This window comes from Kogia breviceps, chromosome 4 (assembly GCF_026419965.1).
Source record: "Kogia breviceps isolate mKogBre1 chromosome 4, mKogBre1 haplotype 1, whole genome shotgun sequence".
NCBI classification, from domain to species: domain Eukaryota; kingdom Metazoa; phylum Chordata; class Mammalia; order Artiodactyla; family Physeteridae; genus Kogia; species Kogia breviceps.
This window is the reverse complement of record NC_081313.1, coordinates 57,443,217-57,463,814: the sequence shown is the minus strand read 5'-3', so window position 1 is coordinate 57,463,814 and position 20,598 is coordinate 57,443,217. Positions and strand designations below refer to the sequence as shown.

The following is a 20,598-nucleotide window of genomic DNA, read 5'->3' as shown; positions in this document are numbered from 1 at the left end:
GGAGATGGAGCTCAGCAGCAACAAGTGTAAAAACAAATTGGTTGGGCTTCCCTGGTGGCGCAGTGGTTGAGAATCCGCCTGCCGATGCAGGGGACACGGGTTCGTGCCCCGGTCCGGGAAGATCCCACATGCCGCAGAGCGGCTGGGCCCGTGAGCCATGGCCGCTGAGCCTGCGCGTCCGGAGCCTGCGCTCCGCAATGGGAGAGGCCACAACAGTGAGAGGCCCGCGTACCACAAAAAAAAAAAAAAAAAAAAAAAAAAATTGGTTATTTTGAGATGACTGAACATCAAGAGTCAATGGCCTTGTTTAGAAGGACCGTAGTTGGAAAGCCATCGTTTGAGAAATTATTCTGTCCTAGGTTCCGTGCTAAGCATTTTACATAGACTATTTTATTGTGTCCTTTTAACCCTATAAGAGAAATAGGTAAAAACTGAGACTAAAAGTTTAGATGACTTGCCCAACACAAGGTAGAAAGTAGCAGAGCTGAGAGTCCCCCCAGCTTTCTAATCTGTAACTGGTAATCTTAACTATGAGGTTTCAGTGCTTCCCTGGGGGGCGAGGCGGGTCTCAGCAAGGGTGGGAATTGTCCTACTATACTCTGCACCATCAGTCAGCATCTGGAAGTACTACACTTTAAGAAGAATATAGCAAATTGGTATATGTTCAGTATTCAGGGTAGTGAGAGGATTCAAAATCATGTCACTTAACAAGAGCTGAAAGAGATTTACCAACTTAAATAAGGCTTAAAGGTAGGCTATGTAATTAATTTTCAAAAATGTAGAGGGCTGTCATGTAAAATAAATTGTTCATAATGGCCCCCAAGCAACAGAACTATAAAATTTAATACAGGGGAGATGGTTTTTTAACAGCCTAAAGGTTTCCAAAGACAGACCACCTACAAACCAATGAAAATAGCCCTGGGAAAGCTCTAAACTACAACAAAGCAGCAGCAGAAACCCTGTGGAGCTCAAAAACTGAGGATGACAGCAGAGAGAAGCATAGGAAGCATTTTACTTGCATCCCTCTAACCCTCAGTCCAGAGCAGCTTGGTGCCAAGAAGGATCCCCATGGAGGGATTTCACCCCACAAGGAAAAGGACAGTAGTAGGACCCTGGTAGGTCACCTCAACAATTCACAAAGGACAACAGCAAGAGGGAAAGAACAAAGGAACTACAAAACAATCAGAAAGCAATTAACAAAATGTCAATAGTATGTCCTTACCTATCAATAACTAAATTACTCTAAATGTAAATGGTTTAAATTAAAAGACAAAGAGTGGCTGAATGGAAAAAAATACAAGACCCAAGTATATGCTTCCTGCAAGACACTCACTTAAACTTTAAGGACACTAATAGGCTAAAAGTGAAAGGATAGGAAAAGATACTCCATACAAATGGAAACTAAAAGAACAGGGGTAGCTATACTTATGAGACAAAATAAACTTTAAGTGAAAAGTTATAAGAAGAGACAAGGTCATTATATAATAATGAGGTCAATTCATCAAGAGGATATAACAATTGTAAGTATATGCATGCCAACACTGGAGCACCTAAATATATTAAACAATTATTAACAAATCTGAAGGCAGAAATAGACAGTAATGCAAGAGTAGGGGACTTCAATAACCTACTTTCAACAATGGATAGATCATCCAGACAGAAATTCAACAAGGAAATAATGCACTTGAACTATACTTTAAGCCAAATGTACCTTACAAACATACAAAACATTCCATCCAACAGCAGCAGAAAACACATTCTTCTCAAGCACACACAGAACATCCTCCAGGACAGATCATATGCTGGGTCACAAAATTAGTCTTAACAAATTTAAGAAGATGAAAGTCATATAAAATATCTTTTTCCAACCACAATGGTATGAAACTAGAAATCAATAACAGAAGGAACACCAGGAAAGAAAACAGATGTGTGGAATTTAAAACACACTCTGAAAAACCAACTGGTCAAAGGAGAAATCAAAAGAGTAATTCAAAAATCTTGAGACAAGAATAGAAACACAACATACCAAAACTTATGGGATGTAGCAAAGGCAGTTCTAAGAGGGAAGTTTTTAGTGATTAACATTTAAATTAATGAAAAAAGAAACATACACAAATCAATAAATGTATTAATAAATGCAGAAAAAGCATTTAACAAAAATTCAACATCCTTTAATAAGAACTTAACAAATTGGGTATAGAAGGAACACACCTCAACAAAATAAAGGCCATATATGACAAACCCACAGATAATACTATACTCAACAGTGAAAGGTTGAAAGCTTTCCCTCTAAGATCAGGAGCAAGACAAGGATGTCCCCTCTTACCACTCCAATTCAACATAGTACTGGAAGTTCTAGCCACAGCAATTAGGCAAGAAGAGGTAAAAGGCATTCAAATAGGAAAAGAAGTAAAAATGTCTGTTTGCAGATGACATGATCTTGTATAGAAAATCCTCAGTACTCCACAAAAAAACTGTTAGACCTAATAAATGAATTCAGTAAAGCTGCAGGATACAGAATCAACATACAAAAATCTGTTGCATTTCTGTACACTAATTAACTATCTGGAGAATAAAGAAAATAATGCCATTTACAATAGCATGAAAACCAGTAAGATACTTAGGAATAAGTCTAACCAAGGAAGTGAAAGATCTATATACCAAAAACTATAAGACACTGAAGAAACTGAAGACAAACAAATGGAAAAATATCCGTGTTCATGAATCAGAGGAGTTAATATTGTTTAAATGTCCATGCTACCCAAAGCCATTTACAGATTCAAAGTAATCCCTATCAAAATTCCAATGACTTTTCAGAAAAATAGAAAAAAATTATGCTAAAATCTGTATGGAACCACAAAAGTCCCTGAATAACCAAAGCAATATTAAGAACAAGATTGGAGGCATCATACTTCCTGATTTCAGACTATATTACAAAGCTACAATATAACAGTCAAAACAATATGGTACTGGCAGAAAAACAGACATAGAGACCAATGGAACAGAACTAAAAGCCCAGAATAAACCCATGCATATATGGTCAATATTTAACAAGGGTGCCAAAAATACTCAATGGTAAAAGGATAGTCTCTTCAATAAGTGGTGTTGGGAAAACTGGATATCCATATGTGAAAGAATAACATTGGACTACTATCTTACACCACTCACAAAAATTAACTTGGAATGGATTAAGGACTTGTAAGACCTGAAACCATAAGACTCCTAGAAGAAGATAAGGTAGGGGGAGCTCCTTAACATAATCTTAGCAATGATTTTTGGATATGACACCAAAAGAACAAGCAACAAATGCAAAAAAATCAACAAGTGGGACTACATCAAACTAAAGCTTCTGCACAGCAAAAGAAACCATCAACAAAATGAAAAGGCAACCTACAGAATGGGAGAAAATATCTATAAACCATATATCTAATAAGGAGTTAATATCCAAAATATATAAGGAACTCAACTCAATAGCAACAACAACAACAAAAAATCTCATTTTTAAAATGGGTAGAGGACTTACACAGACATTTTAACAAAGACAACATACAGACAGCCAACAAGCACATGATACTCAACGTCACCAGTCAGGGAAATGCAAATCAAAACCACAATGAGATCACCTCACACCTGTTACAATGGCTATTATCAAAAAACAAGAGATAAATGCTGGTGAAAATGTAGAAAAAAGGGAACACTGGTGCACTGTTGGTTGGAATGTAAATTGGTGCAGCTACTATGGAAAACTGGATTGCAATTCCTCACAAAATTAAAAATTAAAAAACTACCATATGATCCAGCAATCCCAATTCTGGGTACATAGCCTACAGAGATGAAATCATTATCTCAAAAAGATTGCATTCCTGTGTTCATTGCAGCATTATACACAATAACCAAGACATGGAAATAACCTAAGTGTCCATAAAGATAAATGTATAAAGAAAATGTAATATGTGTAACACAGTGGAATATCACCCAGCCATTAGAAAAGGAAATCTTGCCTTTTGCGACAACATGGATGAAATGGAGGGCATAGTACTAAGTGAAATAAGCCACCATAGAAAGACAAATTCTAGGGACTTCCCTGGTGGTGCAGTGGTTAAGAATCCTCCTGCCAGTACAGGGGGACATGGGTTCAATCCCTGGTCCAAGAAGATCCCACATGCCGCGGAGCAACTAAGCCCGTGCGCCACAACTACTGACCCTGCGCTCTAGAGCCTGCAAGCCACAACTACTGAGATTGCATGCCACAACGACTGAAGCCCATGTACCTAGAGCCCGTGCTCTGCAACGAGAAGCCACTGCAGTGAGAAGCCATGCACCACAACAAAGAGTAGCCCCCATTGGCAGCAACTAGAGAAAGTCCGCACACAACAATGAAGACCCAATGCAACCAAAAGTAAATAAATAAAATATAAATAAATTTATAAGGAAAAAAAGAGACAAATTCTATATGCCATACAACATCAGCAATGTGTGGAATCTTATGGAAAAAAAAGAGGCCAATTTCATAAAAACAGAATAGAATGGTGACTCACGGGGCTGGGGGAATGAGGAAACAGGGAGATGTAACTGGAAGTCTGTACCTCTTGAAAAGTTCTGAGTATCTAACATAAGCATGGGTGACTATAGTTTAAAATACTGTATTGTATACTAGAAAGTTGCCGAGATTAGATCTTAAGTGTTCTCATCACAAAAAAAGTTAACTATGTGAGGTGATAGATGTGTTAATTATCCTTGGTAATCATTCCACAATGTACATGTATATCAAATCATATTGCACACTTTGACAAATAATTGTGTGTATCTAAAGTTGAGGGGGGGGGAAACAAAGATAGACTGGGGTATCTGTGGTTACTGGTCCTCCATTACTGAAAGTATTCAAGGACAGTATTCAAATGGTCAACCATGTGGAAGTATGCTATACAGGGGGATTGTTCACCTGCTAGAAACTAGAGAAAAACCTTTCAGGTTTGTTTCAGTCCTAAGATTCTAACTCTGAACAAGAATTTCATTCATTTCCCCAGATAGAACATAGAATTTCCTAAGGGGGCCCTGTGTAGCCTCTCATTTATATTTGAGAAGGATAGCTATCTAACTTCTTGAGCAACATTCTCCTTTCCTCCCCTGCATCCCAATCTTTTCCAATGCAATCCACACCTTATACACAGGAAAACAATCACCATTAGCCTCTATGGGGATGCTGTAAACTAGGACTCGTTGACATGACAGTTAGCAAAATTACTAACCAACCAACCAATATAGGTATATTCTGTGGAGCCCCCTACAGAGTAGCCTAAATCAGGGTCCCTGCCATCAATGGGCCTACAGTCAAGCTGGAAAGTTGAGAAGTTGGTCAAGGGTTTCAGAGAGATGGTGGTTTGAACTTGCTTTGAGGATTGCAACAGATTTTCGCTAGAAAGGAAAGGGAACAAAGTCAAAGAAGGTAGGAAGTACACGGCACATTCCACAGGCAGTTACCAGTCCTGGCTAATGGGAGCAGGGGTGGTGGGACAGAAGAGGAGGCAGTAGGAGACAGGTGACTTGCCCATAGCTTAAAAGGGATACCAGGAGAATTACCCTTCCCTGGATTCTTTCAGATGCAGAAAGCCAAAAACACTAAAGGTTAGGCAAGTAGCTAGCAAACCCTTTTATAAATAGCTAGTATCACCTTTTTAAAAAATGATGCCAGGGTACTCCCCTGGTGGTCTAGTGGTTAAGACTTGGCCTTCCAAAGCAGGGGGTGCGGGTTCAATCCCTGGTCGGGGAGCTAAGATCCCACATGCCTCCTGGCCAAAAAACCAAAACACAAAACAGAAGCAATATTGTAACAAATTCAATAAAGACTTTAAAAATGGTCCACATCAAAAAAAAAAAAGATGTCAGGCCCAAGCTGAGTGATTATGAACCCAGGTGATCCCAACGAACAGCCAGGCTCAGAATCCTGGGTTCGGGGATCAAATAACCCATAATCTCATTAATCACGGGGCACCCCCTACTTTTTGAAACTAACACCTGGCCACACAGCAAACCAGGAGGCTGGTGGAGCAAGAAAATGAGGAAAACTGTCGAAAAAGGATCATGCACAGACAATAAACAATGGTCATTAGGGAGAGGAGACAAATTTGCTCCAGAGACTTCGCCTGAACCATCCAGCCCAACAAAAACTTCTTAATCTTCACAAATGGTCAGAAGTCCTTAATGAGACTGCCTTTGCTCCAAGCCCTTCTAGTTTACAGCATCTCTGCAAAGGCCATTGGTGATGTTCTCCTGTGTGTCAGGTGTAGAAATACTTTAATCATGAAATTCAGAAATAATCAGTCCACTTGTCTTTCATCTTCCCAGATCTACCCCACCCCTCTTCCAGAAGAAGGGGTTCCACAGAAGAAAGGGAGCAGGATGGCCTATGACCCACATGCATGGGATCCAGACTTTCATGTTTGAAATCTCTCTGGACTAAGTCCAGAAAGATAACTCAGTCATTTCAACCTGATGACTGACTGGTGATCAAGGTGAGGTAAGTTAATAGTATTATTTCATAATCCCTTCAAACGTTTACTGACCGCCCGCTGCAGGCACAGTACTGACCCTGTGGATAGTACATTCCTGGCCATGTTGCCCAAGACAGCCACGGCTGAACTGACAAACACCCTCCTCACCTTCATATTTCAGGACAGCATAGAATGTTAGAACCAGAGGTCCTTAGAGACCATCAAGTCTACCCCTTTCCGTTTGACCAGATGAGGAAGCTGAGACTCACAGAGGGGTCATACTTGCCCAAGGTTACACAGATGAGAGGCCACAGGCAACAGTCTCCATCCCTGCCTTGGACTCCCAGCCTAGGGCGCTTCCCCTTGAGATCACACGGACATCTCACTGCCTTCTGAAACCTGGAAAACCTGCTCAAGCTCCTTTTTTTTTTAAATGTCTATTTTCGATTTGTTATAAATATAACCATCATTTTCTGGCACTTAATCTCTGCCAGGCATTACCAGAAGGGCTCTCTGCAAATTAACTCACTGAATTCTCCCAACAACCCTACAGGGCAGGTTACAGTGATTATCCCCATTTACAGATGGGAAACCTGAGATAGAGAGAGGTGGTACAGCCAGGACAGAGCCAGGACCATCTAATGAGACAGGCTGGCTCCAGAGTCCCCACTCTTAACCACTTGGTTATAGTTTACGAAAGATAATTGCTTTAACTTATAAAATGATGGAAGAAGAGGTGCAAGCCTTAAAAAGGGCATGATCACTAGTGTATGATAATGAATTTAAAAGCTAAATCATACATTTCATTAATATATGAAATATACGGGCTTCCCTGGTGGCGCAGTGGTTGAGAGTCCGCCTGCTGATGCAGGGGACTCGGGTTCGTGCCTCGGTCCGGGAAGTTCCCACATGCCGCGGAGCGGCTGGTCCCGTGAGCCATGGCCGCTGAGCCTGCACGTCAGAAGCCTGTGCTGCGCAATGGGAGAGGCCACAACAGTGAGAGGCCCGTGTACCGCAAAAAAAAAAAAAAATATATATATATATATATATATATATATATATATATATATATGCGCAATATATTTCACGATTATTTATTAAGGGAATGTCTGTATATTTGAGGGAAATACAGAAAGCATGTTAACATCTTAAGCATTTTTTAAAGGCAAAATGATCATGTGCACACCAGTCAAACAAAGCCTGCCACTTGAAATAGGCAGAATGTTATCTGAGTGCTGAGTACACACGCTATTATGTAAAGCGAAGGTGTCGTTGCCCATCTCCACCTATGCTGGCCTTCACTCGTGGCTATGAGGCATTTCTTTTACATCAACTTTCTATAGAAACCAAACCTCAAATTAATAAACTGAGGATTAAAATAAGAAAACACACCTCTTAAAATACATTATTAATAAAAGTGTTCAAAACCAAGATCACTGGAACAAATGCCCAATATTCAATTATGTTTTCACTTTCCTTCATACTAAAAATTATGTCAAATCTCATTACCTTGGTTATCCAGGAGAAGAAGTCCAGGAGCAATAATGGTAGAAATAAGCAAATTTCAATTGTGCCAAAGAGCAAATTTCAAGGGAAAAATTGCAGTCAAGTTAAGAAGATGTACTATCACAGAAAAAATTACCTGCCATTTTATCAGCCAAATGTCTTAGTGTTGAGTGCGGAGAGGCCCACTCAAAATGCAACAGATCCTAAAAATTCTAAAATCAGAAAAGTACTGTCTTAGACATGAAATCCACAGTCCAGAGAATTAAAGCAGAGAGCAATGCCAGGTATATAGTAGGCCCTCAAATATTTGTTGAATAAATATAAGAAAATATTCACAAAAAGAGAGGGGCATGATGGAGACTATCAAAATGGCAACATAGCAGAGCAACACTGCTTTGAGGTTTTGAGAACTTTTAAAAACCTGGAAAATAACAAAAGAACTAACGATTATAGACTGGACAAAAATGGCAGAGTACCATCCAATCAGGGCAAAATGCTCTGTGGTCTAGTACCTGACCTGTACTTCGTTAAGAAAAATATCTCTCAGCCCAGCTTTGCCTATGGGAGGGATCTGGACTCAAGCCCTACAGCGTGGCATAATATTTACAGTACAACTCTAACATGGCAAAATTCCCTGAATTTGGTGCACTTCAAATATAACACTGTTTTTAATTTAGAACTCTCAGTGGGAGTTGCCCAGCTTGACCCATCTCTTCATAACAAATTTAAGGTCACAGGAAAATTATCCTATAGCTTCTCTGTTTCACTAAAGCAACATAAATACAAATGCAATTAGACAAAACCTACATAAACCAGATCCGTCATATCTGATCAGTAAATTAAAGCATAATAAAATTACAGTCAGCCTGGGAGTTTGAGAGTAATTTGGACTCTCTGCAGTACCATTCTAACCATGTGCCAATTGTAAAGGGTTTTCCGACATTTACTCGGTTGGCCAAAAAGTCTGTTCAGGTTTTTCCGTAAGATGTTATGAACTTTTTGGCCAACCCAATATATCATAAACCTTTTTTCTGGGGAGTCACACTTGGTCATAAACTCTGGCAGAACTTGCAGGTAGAGCTTAAGTACCAATATAATGGTTACCAATTTTGTACAGTATGCTTAATATAGAAGTAACATTATATTCCTTTATTTGTTTTAATACCTATTTAAAACACAAATCCTTTTCTCATTTACCAAAGGAGGTCATGTGTCACAGCTCACCTGAAATTCCTGTGCAACTTAAGTCTTAGCCACAACAGTAGTTTCTTATAAGAGCACAATGAGAAAATATTCCAAACTCTTCTGCAGTACTCACATGATTAAACAAAAAAAAGGTGTGAAACGCAAGTGAGGCCCCTGACCATAGAGCCTTAGTTACCAATTACTATTTCCTCTTTACCTTTAAGTGTTTCTAAACTGCTCAGAGGACAGGAGAGGAGCTTCAAAGGAAAGTCTAATGACACACCTGTTACATAACCTGTTCTTGGTTGGCCAGGCTATGTGGTTTTGATAAGGAAGAAAACACAATCAAAAGCAGGACAAACACTGATTCTCTGTTCTCCATTCTCCCATTAGCCAGGACACTCACCTGAGTCGAATGCCCAATAGCTAGCTCTGTGCCTCAGTTTCTCTAACGACTAAATATGAGGTCTGATGCTATCCAAATTCCTACTTGATCAAAGTTAATGATCACAATAATCACACAGAAAGTCCACATCAGAACATTACACTGAAATACTATGTTGTATAAGAAAACTCCAAAGGTTTTTGCAGTAGTTATTTCTTTTGCTCCAAATACTACAAAGGAATCAGATTGGCTATTAATCAAGATAAGGCAAATACCTATGTGCTTTAAGTATGTGTATATAAAAACCCAAGACAAATAGATATACTAAAAAGCTTCCCAGGTAATCTGCTTGGATTATCATGTGCAAAGAGCAACCCACAGAACCCAAGAGAACAGGTCTTTGATTTTTTGTTGTGAAGAAAGGACTTCAATTCCCCTGACATCTTCAGGGCCTAGAACACAAGATGGCAAAGCTTTAGAAAACCAGGGACCCCATGGGACCCCAAATGATCAGTTCCTTCTAAACATCTTACGTTTTCGTATTTCTTACCCAATTGGCGTGGGTCTGGTGGTAAACCTCTTTAACTCTGGGTCTGCGGGGACTTGTCTCGACTCAGGCAGAGGTCAAGAAGGGAGAAGCTGCGCAAACACAGATGTTGCTGCCAGCTACAACCAATGGGGGGCGGGGGGGCGCTGTGAGCTCCTAGGGAGAAAGATGGATTCTCTCCTGGAAATCTAATTGGTGTCTGGGAAACGAGAGTTGGGTTTCCAAGGCTGCCTGAGCACCCAGCTTCCACAAAGCCCTGCATAGGCGAGGATGCCTCCTTGGCCAAGAGGCCGTCATTATGCCCCTGTGGAAACTCCCAGCAGGGGAAGGTTAGGGGACCACCAGGCACACCCCAGGTTTCCAAGAGGAAAACAGATCCACGAAATAATCCTAAGGAAGTCCAACGGAATTCTGGCCGCCTCTCCTAACCAAGATAACTGTAGATGCCTTTTAAAGCACAACATGTGTTTCCACATGAAAGAAATGTTAGCGCTTGTGTCCTGAGCTTCCGCTTGGTCTGCTGCTCTCTGGGGACCCGGCCCCGCCGAGCACCCTTACCCCGGAGCCAGGCACTGATGGGGAAGGGAAACCCCAGCTTTCGAGGCTCTGCCTTCTCCACCGCAAGAAGGCCATTTATTTCCCCGGCGCCCGAAGGACAGCAGCCGGGCTTCCACCCGCCCATCCCCGGTCCCCTGAGCAGGGCCGGCGGGGGCGAGAGGGGCCGCGCGGTCCGGGCGACCCAGTGCTCCGCAGCTGCAGCCGCCGCGCCGGCCGCGCCGCCTCTGCACTTGTTGCCGTCCCCGAGGACAGGGAGGCGGCGGCCATCCCCCGCGCCGCCGAGCCCGCGGCAGCACCCTCTTTCCACCCCCGCTGACCCTCGCGCCCTCCGGGACCCTAGAGAAAGTAGCTCAGCGAGGGCGAACTCAGGTGAGGCGGCCAAACTTTTCCACCCCGGGCAGCCGGGAGGCTCGGGATGGAGCCCCCAGAGAGCACTTACCCGGAGGTGCTGTCCCGCAGCCTCCGACGCCCGCGCGAGGCGCTGCCCCCGCGCCCTGCCCGAGGGCGCCCGGAACGCGCCGCCTGAGCCGGGGAGGCTCTCCCGAAGCGGCCCACGCCCGGCGGCGGCGCGGCCGGGGCAGCGCGAGGGGGCGGAGCCGAGGCCGCGCTCCGGGGCCGCGCTGGCTGCTCCCGAGACGGGGGCCGCCCCGCTCGCTCCGCGCCTGCCGGCTGCCGCTGGATCTCCGCCTGCCCGCCTCCCGGCCCCGGCATCACATGGCCGGGCCCGCCCGCCGCCGCGCCCGACACCGGCTCCAGGAGGAAACCTGAAGCTGCCCGACCGCGCGGGCTCCGCCGGCCCCCTCCCAACGCCCGCTGCCGCTTGCCTCGGCCTCGTTCCGCCGGCCCCGAGCCCCGGGACCGGCGGGGGCTCCGATCCCGGGGAGCGCGAAGTTGCGCCCAGAGCGAGGGGTCAGCTGCCGGCTCCTGAAAGGAGATGTGCCGGGCCCGAGGGAGCTCCAGGCTGTCCTCGGCCAAAAGCCACCACAGTTGTGACTTAACGTGGCCCATTTCTTACCTAAACATCTGTAGACGCCCTCTTGTTTCTCGAGGCTCAGGTTCCGCAAGCCGAGAGCTTCGCGAGCTGCGATTCTCTGCGCCTTCACGCCAGCAAGGGGCTCCATTAGAAGTGACCATAATATGAAAACCCTCTTTCTTACCATGAACAGCAATATGAGAGGGACCCCCTTACCATCAACGCACTTTTCTGGTTAAAACTGATCGTAACCCCAAGCAGAGAAGCCTCTCCATCAGCCAGGCCTTCCTATAAGGGACTTCGGATAATGATAGCGGCTTTAAAGGCAAAAGTACCGATTTGATTTTTCTAATAATTACCTGAGTCTTTGTTTTGGTTTTCCTGTGAAGACCTGCCTCCCGCAGAACCAGTAATCTCCACAGTCCTAACACAGGGCACCTTTGGAGTATTTCATATTTGTCTTTTTCAAGTGAAGTAGCCCGAGAGAGCTGGCCACCGAGACACCCCTCCCCAGCTGTCACCAACACCTCTCCTGGGCCTTAGCCATTTTGGCCTCCCTCCTGGTCCTCACCTTGCCCAGCCCACCTTGCCGACAGAGCAGCCTGAGGAAGAAGGCAAGGCTGAAGAAGAGAGCAAGAAAACCCTGCCTTGTGTCCTTCACCCTGTTCCAAGGCAAAGGTCCGGGCTCCTGCCTTGATAAAGGGACCCCACCCTGGCATTGCTCGCCTGACCCCATGCTGCAATCCCAGCTCCTGCTTCACGGAGCTGGGACCCCAAGGCCTGGCCTCAGGCACTGCCTTTCAAAGAAAAAGAAGTTCCTGCCCATTTCCAGGACTTCAAAGTACTCAAGACAAAAAAAATAAAAAGTTTTATATTTTTCAAAACTAAAAAATATTTCCAACCCTAAAACGTGTACTGGAGATTAACTGAACAACACACTTGACAAAAATGGTTTCCAATCCGTGGTGTGCAAAAACATTGATGAATTTGTGGCCTTTGTTGTTATGCTTCTTTTTACATTACTGGTACTGTGCGTTTTCTTTTCTTTCTTTCTCTCCCCTCCTTTTTTCGTTACTTCTGTCAGATACATAGATAGAAAAAAAATAAGAAAATGTGGGAGGAGGACCAACTATTATAAGAAATTACCCCAAACCTCCTTCCCCACTAAAATTAAGAAACAAACAAGCAAAACTAGTATTTGTGGAACCCTCAGCAACTGAGGACATATAATCATGCTATCTGCAGTTTTCTTGCCCTCTCTCAAGCACTGAGCTTGATCAATATTTAAATATTTAAATATTTAAATAAGTACTTGGCTTTCAACTTCTCTTGGTTCAAATATTAAGCAAAGTGTACTCTAGCAACCTTAAAAGAAGCCCGTGGATGTATGCAGCAGGAAGCTATCAATCCTCTGCATCTGATTGATTTTGCTGCTCCAGATATAGGTCACTCAGGACACTGAGATAGTGCTAGGCTTGGCTGAGATGGCATTTGTTTAGAATTCAAAGACTACGTATTCTCCAGCCCCAGAAAAGGGACATTCAGCCAACAAGAAACCAGGCTGGTAATTCAGTTGGGAAAATTCTTACTTCCCAGTGAATATTAGGCCAGTGTCCCAGCTCAGCTTTGTCTTTTCTAGTTATTCAGTCTCCATTCATCCTTACAGACTTCAGACAGAACTCCTCCGTAAATCCTGTCCAGTTTCTGCCAGCCTCTGAACTTTGGCAAAGTTTAATGACCTTACCACACAATTTAGCACCTGATTCTTTTCACTGTCATATGTCAGACTAATTGAGGTCCTTAGCCTCTTCACTTGTCATTTCAAGGGCAAAGACTGTTTTTTATTCCAGTAATCTCCACAGTCCTAACACAGGGCACCTTTGAAGTATTTAATATTTGTTTCTTTCAAGTGAAGTATCATATCAGTTATGCAGGTTGGAAAATGTATATCACAATTTTCAAACTTTTCTTTAATGGATTAAAACCACTCAAAATTCTATTAGCTACTTAATTCTTTCCTGGTCTTCATTCTATTTCCTTTGCCAATAATTCTCAAAGACTGAATAATGGTAAATCTAATGTTTGGACATATGAGTTAGGAAATTATCAGTGTTTCTTAAATAAAAGCATGACACTAGAAGACAATAGTTTGGGGGTGGGGGGGGGACAAATTTTGGAACTAGAAATTGGATGAGCTTGGGAAGAGCCAGCCTTTCTAAGCCTCCATTTCCTCAGCTGTAAAATGAGCATAAGAATAGTATTTATTATCATGGTGAAGATTAAAGGACTGAAGGTGATTATGGAACACATAATAAGGATGTAGGAAATGGTGGCAATTAATTTTTCAGGGTATATATATATTAAGAGAACACTTCAGAACTTTGAGAATTAATAGAGCATGTCAGACTCCAAGGTAAGAAACTAGTTTTGGACTACACACTTGGTTGCTCAGACTGAGAAGGTTAGGGAATACAGAAGAGGCCAAAATGATCAAAACCAGGGGGCAAATCTTGTGGGGAAAGGCTCACAGTTCTCATTCTGGCTCCACATTAGCATCACCTTAGAAGCTTTAAAAATAAGACCTTGATTCCCACAATCCCACCCCAGACCAATTATTTCAGAATCTCTAGGGGATGGGTCCCACACGTTGGGTTTTGTTTTTTTTTTTTTAAGCTCCCCAGATGATTCCAATGGTCTGCCAAAGTTGGGAAGAGCTGTACTAAAGGAACTGAATTCATTGCCACTGGAGAAGAATGAGAGCCAGCCCTCAATTAAAGGAGGCTAAGGGAATCAGCTCTTTCATTTCTACTAATGATGAACAATCCTATTTAAATTGCAGGCCAGTGGTGCTTCAGTGTTATGTCCATGTGAATCACTTGGAGATCTTGTCAAAATGTAAATTATGACTCAGTATCAGATAGAGGCTGATACTCTGCATTTCTGACAAGCTCCAGGTGATGCCACTGCTGCTGGCCTGTGGACCATACTCTGAGTAGCAAAATAATAAGTCCAAAATGGACATTAGGAACAAAAAGTAGACAAATATTCATATTGTTAGAAGTCTTGACATCTCTGAATATTTTTAGTCAATTAATATTTATTGTACACCAACTAAAAATATATTTTGCAATCTTTTAAGAAAAGAATAGGCCATTTCCAGCCAGTTTTTTAAAAAATTTTTTTAACATTTATTTATTTATTTAGGCTGCATTGGGTCTTGATTGTGGCATGCCGGATCTTCCTTGCAGCATGAGGGATCTTTTTGTTGTTGTTGCGGCATGCAGGATCTTTAGTTGCAGCACGCAAACTCTTAGTTGCAGCATGTATGGGGGATCTAGTTCTCTGATCAGGGATCAAACTCGGGCCCCCTGCATTGGGAGCACAGAGTCTTAGCCACTGGACCACCAGGGAAGTGCCTCCAGCCAGTTTTAAGTGTGAGGACTTCTCTAAAGGGAAGGTACAGCCTCTCAAATAGGGCCAACTTCTCCACCAGGCACAGCAGGCTAAGTGCCCAAAGCCCACCATACTTTTAGAAACCAACAAAATGTTTTAATTTCTTTTATAATGGAAGAAAAAGGATGAACTTTTAGGTCAAAGAAAATGTTTTAACATATAATTTTAATATATTTGTCTTTATAACAGTGGAGTCATAAGATGTAATTATTTTATTTTACTTTATTTTTTATGGAGGAAGAAACCCATGAAGGCAAAAGTGCCTAGGGCCCACAAAAGTCATAATGTGACTGTGTGCTCAGTCTAATTTAGTCCCAGATAGTTTTAGGAAAGCACATGAAGCCTATTGTGGCTGATATTTACATACTGATATTTACATGGACAGGAAGATATTGGGGAAGATAAAAATTGTCCCTTGAGTGGAGCTGCCCCTATAAACCACACAGAGTTCATCACTTCCTACATGCATGATATGAGGAACACTGGGGATGCTCCATTGACAAAACATTGTTCCTTGTCAGCTGGTTCCTGCGGCTCTAAAATTCTACCATTAGAGACTTTTTCCACCGCCAGAGCCAGTCTATAGAGACACACTATCTAGAGACCCTTTCTCTGTAACATCGGCCTTCTTTCAGCACCAATTTTTTTTACCTTCCAGACCCAGGACCCCATCTCAGGAACTTATCAGGGGATTTTCTATGAAAAGAAGAAAACATAATAATGAGATTCCATTTCATAAGAAACACCAATTCTAATCAGCTCCTAAAAATTTAAATGTGGCCATACATGGCTAAACAACATCACCTTCAACACTATTATTCAGTACAGTAAACTCAACAAAAATTACTGATTGTTTTACTGTCCACTACTATAGCCATTAGCTAGTAGACTGCTTAAACTAATTAAAATGAAATAAAATCTAAAAATCAGTTCCTCATTGCACTAGCCACATTTTGAGTGCTCAGTAGCCACATGTACCTACTGGACAACACAGAGAAGAACATTTCCATCATCACAGAAATTTCCATCAGACAGTGCTGTTTCAAGGGTTTGAGTAGAGAGGGGACCACCCTTCTTGGACCCTCTGAAATGCAAGGCCAGTTGGGGAAGTATGCAGACTCTAGCTCAGGCACATTGTTTTGGTTCCCATTTGTCAACTGATCTACAAACACCCAGATCATCAGTCACTATGCTCTTTTCTAAACCTTCCGAACCAAACTTTCTAGAAAACCAACTTTTGGTTGAAATTCCCTTGCCTTTCAAGAAAGCTAGACCTTTTTGACTTGTGAAGGGCATTATATACTATTCATGATCCACCCAAGGAACATCAAAGTTTTATCCCAGGATCTAGAGCAGTCTTTATCCCAAAAAGTGATTGTTTATTTGCATCACTGGTATGTTTGGGTTTTATCCTTGCAGAATGACTCTAGCTGTCCTCAAGTTGTAGATGACTTCTTAAATTTTAAACCAACTCCAAGGGCCCTTTTTGATCTCCCAGGCATAACTGTACAAGTCAGGCCAGTTGGATAATGCCCCAATGCATGTGTCTATAAATAATCTCCCATCATCAGCAATTTTGTTTCCAAGAGCCCCGCTGGAGTGCTCAGGTATGGGGTGTGGGGCAGAACAACTACTCTCTAGCATTTCTCCAATCCCCTAACACCTGCTAAACATTCACATGAACATATTAAATCCCAGCCTGGAGCAAGTCTTCACAGTTATATAATAAAAGCCCTGAAAAAACAGAGTTGATAACTGAGATACTAACACCGTCTTAATTAGGGAGGAGATAACACGGGTGGGAAATAATGTGTGTGCAGCTGTCACATGGGCTGTAATTATGTTTAAGACTTCTGGTGACATGACAGGGTGAGAATGCAGCTTCAGTGTTCTGCACATGATGTCATTTGGAAGCCTCAAAAAGCACGTATAGCTTTGGGCAGCTATTACTCACTAAGGAGGATCGAGATCCTGTTTTTCCATTTACAAAGGGCAGGCAGAGGAAGGGAAAAGACAGGAAAATCTATAAATAAAATTAGTATGAATCAGTTTCCCCCCCACAAAAAAACCTATATAAATATATTTTAACTCAGCTTTTTCATTCAGACCCATTTGATTGCTCTTAATACATAACCCAAGAGCTAAGTTTGGAATCTTGCTACTAAAGGATCCAAGAATATTTTAATAGTCTCAGTTAAATATCCTGGAATTTCTGAATCCAACTCAAAAGACCAAGATAGTCAATACCAAGTGCAGTGCACAAGAACTGTTTTGTGGTTGATGTTGTCATTGTTTTGTTGTTGCTGTTTTCGATTCTGAAAAGACCCCGTTCCCACTCACGCCTGAAGTTGGATATTTTGGCAGAACTTTTTCTTCAGGACTCTAAGGAGGTGGGTAAGGCAGGTAAGCTTACCGAGGGCCCTGAGACTCCAACTCAGATGGAGAAACTTAAGAATCATCCATAATGTACGAAGGAAAATGCAAAGACTTGGGAAAAAAATGGAGAGTCCAAAAATAACATGTCTTTAACTCCTCTTGTTTTTAAATAATAAAGGGTCCTATCCAGAGCCCTGCCATAAAAGGAAGTTAATTCTCTTCTATCAGAGAAAATGTCTTTAAATTAGCACTCTCTGATTATTTCATAGTGCAAATAATTCATTGTTTTTCATCTTGAAAAATAATTTCAGCCATAGATGAGCATGGAAAGCAGCCATAAGAGAAGTGGTGAACAAACTCAGAGCTTACGAGATGGCCTCTGCCTGCCTCTGGACCAGGGGCCAGCAAACTTTTTCCTGTAAGGGGCCAAATAGTAAATATTTTAGGCTTTGTGGGCTGTATAGTCTTGGTCACAACCACTCAACTATGACACTGTAGTACAAAAATAGTGATACACAATATGTAAACAAATGAGCTTGTCTGTGTTCCAGAAATTTGTATTTGCAAAAATAGGCAGTGGGCCAGATTTGCCCCACAGGCTGTAGTTTGCCTTCCCACTGTTGTAGACCACTGGAATATAATGGGGAGCTCTAAAAATCACTAAAGCCTGGATATTACCTCAAAGATGGACAAATATATTACCATATGGAAATCCACAATACGGCAAAGAGTTCAAAATTCAGCTATCGAATTAAACTACAGAAATTAAAAGTTAAGCTATAGGGAAAAAAATAAAACAGGGATAGTGAAGGGAAGAAAAGAGAACTTCCATAAATTCTCATTAATATACTCCAGAGGTATAAAAGAAAATAATATATCTATCAAACAAGAACACGATGCTATGAAAAGGAGACAATCAGAGGACAAGAAGGTACACTCAGACATTAAAAATATAAGGTAGTAAACTTTAAAAATTCAACAGAAGATTGAAGATAAAGTTGAGAAAATATCCCAGAAAGTTTAAGAAAAGTCAAATGCTGGAGAAAAGGGAACCCTCCTACGCTGTTGGTGGGAATGTAAATTGGTACAGCCACTAGGGAAAACAGTATGGAGATTCCTTAAAAAACTAAAAATAGAGCTACCATGTGATCCGGCAATCCCATGCCTGGGCATATATCTGGAAAAGACAAAAACTCTAATTTGAAAAGATACATACACCCCAATGTTCATAGCAACACTATTTACAATAGCCAAGACATGGAAGCAACCTAAGTGTCTATCAACAGATGAATAGATAAAGAAGATGTGGTATATATATACAATGGAATAGTACTTAGCAATAAAAAAGAATGAAATAATGCCATTTGCAGCAACATGGATGGACCTAGACAATATCATACTAAGTGAAGTCAGACAAAGACAAATATTATATGATATCAGTTATATATGGAATCTAAAAAATAATACAAATGAATCTATTTACAAAACAGAAACAGACTCACAGACATAGAAAACAAACTTATGGTTACCAAAGGGGAATTAGGCGGGGGGATAAATTAGGAGTTTGGGGTTAACAGATACACACTACTATATATAAAATAGGTAACCAACAAGGACCAACTGTATAGCACAGGGAACTATATTCAGTATTTTCTAATAACCTATAATAGAAAAGAGTCTGAAAAAGTATGCATATATATAATATATAAATTATATATATATAACTGAATCACTTTGCTGTACACCTGAAACTAACACAACATTGTAAATCAACTATACTTCGATATTTAAAAAGAGAAAGAGAAGGCAAATGCACAGAAAATATGAAATCAAAAATAAAATTTTTAAGGATTAAGCTCACATATTCAACATACCACTAAAAAGAGGTCCGGGAGAAGAAAGGAGAGTGAAAGAAAGTATCAAAGATACATTTTTTTAAGCTCTGAATTCAGGGAAACAAGTCTATTCCAAGAATTTATCCTAAAGATATATGCAAGGGCGTGAAGATACATATACAATTGTGCTTAGTGCAACATTTCTGTAAGAGCAAAAATCGGAAACAACCTAATTGTTCATGGTTGTTTGGTTACATAAATTACGGAACACCTATACTTATGTAGTTGTTTTAAAAATAATAATATGGTTCTAGATGTACTAACATGGCAATATGTCCAGCTTCTGGCACTAAGTGAGAAAAGCCAGTTGTAGAACAGTATTATTATGGGGAGCCCCTTTATATTTGAAAAATAAAATGTTTAAAGATCAATATATGTTTGCAAATTGCAGCTAGTCTAAAGAGTTACTCAGGAAACTGTTAATAGGAGTTATCTCTTGGGAGAGGAGCAGGATTGGGGGGTTAGATGAATAGTCCTTCAACTTTGCATTTACATACATCTGCATCGTGGCCTTTTTTTTTTTTACAATGTTTATATGTTTCTTCTGTAATTTCTAAAAATCAAAAGCAATAAGTAAATTATTTACAATATTATGGAAAGGAAAAAAAAAGTTTTTCCCTTTACAATATCTCTGGGAAGATTATCAGGGGTCAGGAGGAAAAGAAAATGAAATTCCTAATTAGAGAAAGACCCAGATGAGGAACACAAGCAGTAAAAGGTATTGCCAGGCCCTTCAGGAGCTTATGTTAGAGTTAGGAACGTAGACTCATACAGATGGCCAGTGGTGACCAGGGCTCAGTGGTATAGCCTCCTGTCGAATTGTGTAGAATGTCAAAGTCTGAGAGCTTGGAGGGCAGAGACCTATGAAGACTGGAGTAGCCAAAGATGCTTCATGAAGGAAGTAAGACTTGAAAGATCATAAAGGCAGAAAGGAGAACATTACAAGCCAAACAGCCAGTAAGAGTAAAGACATGGATCCCAATGAGCATGCAGAATTCAGGCAAAGGTGAGGAGAGTAGCCCATTGAGATTAGAGGGATCATGTTAGTTAGGATTGGCTTTGGCTGCTTATTTAAGCCACTTATTTAACAGTGGCTTAAATAAGATAGAGGTTTAATTTTCTTTCATGTCAAAGGAGGCCAGGGATACAACGTCCTGGGGTATTTCAATAGCTTCATCATCATCAGGGCCTCAGACTCCTCCCTTCCTGCCTTACCATCTTTAGCACTG

At 41.4% G+C, this 20,598-nt stretch overlaps 1 protein-coding gene across 3 annotated transcripts in view; it reads right to left on the bottom strand.

Moving 5' to 3' along the window:
- Positions 1-20,598, bottom strand: part of ARHGEF28 (Rho guanine nucleotide exchange factor 28) — a 330,335-nt gene that overhangs the window by 303,711 nt on the left and 6,026 nt on the right. The window contains exon 1 of one of the 3 annotated variants that reach the window (XM_067031142.1): positions 11,112-11,248. The exons of the other annotated variants lie outside the window; for them this stretch is intronic. The gene's annotated coding sequence lies outside the window, so the exon portion shown is untranslated. Of the gene's footprint in view, positions 1-11,111; positions 11,249-20,598 lie in introns of those variants that run through there. 3 annotated transcript variants of the gene reach the window in all.